The sequence below is a fragment of the Pinus tabuliformis genome, chromosome J (genome assembly GCF_031772625.1).
Source record: "Pinus tabuliformis cultivar Carrire ecotype Pingquan chromosome J, CPIR1, whole genome shotgun sequence".
Taxonomy (NCBI): domain Eukaryota; kingdom Viridiplantae; phylum Streptophyta; class Pinopsida; order Pinales; family Pinaceae; genus Pinus; species Pinus tabuliformis.
The window spans coordinates 862,377,145-862,377,844 of NC_142295.1; positions in this window are offsets into that span (position 1 = coordinate 862,377,145).

Sequence of the window (700 nt, forward strand, 5' to 3'; positions counted from 1 at the left end):
TTATATAAGAATGAAAAATGAAAAGATAAAAGAGAAGTTCGGAATGAAAATTACTTAAGAGATTTATGGAAAGATTTAAAAGATCTACAGAGATACTATTAGAGATAGTTACACGTGGTTGAACTAAATATCCATTTATAGCTGTTATGGTCACCTATTATTAAATGAAGAGACCAATTGTATAATAGGAACAAACACAAGAATGATTTGATTTAATAAAATTTTCCCTTCCAAATATTTCTCATATTTCTCAAGTATGAACTTCGTGTGTTACTTGCTTCATATATGATCGTGTATATTTGTTGCTAGTTATTAAAACCGGCATATATTTATAAACTTCAAAAATTGCCCTTTCACATAAAGCTATATCTCTATGTGATGCACATTTTAATACTTCACACCTGAATTATATAGTTTGATATAATATTATTAATAATATATTTTATAACACATGCTAAAGACCCCGGTTTGGTTTTTGTGTGGATAGTACTTAATTATTGGAAGTACAGATAAAGCAACGTCATTCAAAAGTTTTGAAGTACGTAAATTTATTTGCCAACACATTAGATAATATGACATATTTTACATACGTTGGTAGCGTGACCAAATAAAATAGTTAATACGTAGTGCTAACAGTAGCTGACAAAAACCCTTCATTCAGTTCTATCCTTTTCAAAATACAATTTCCTTAAAGTTAAAC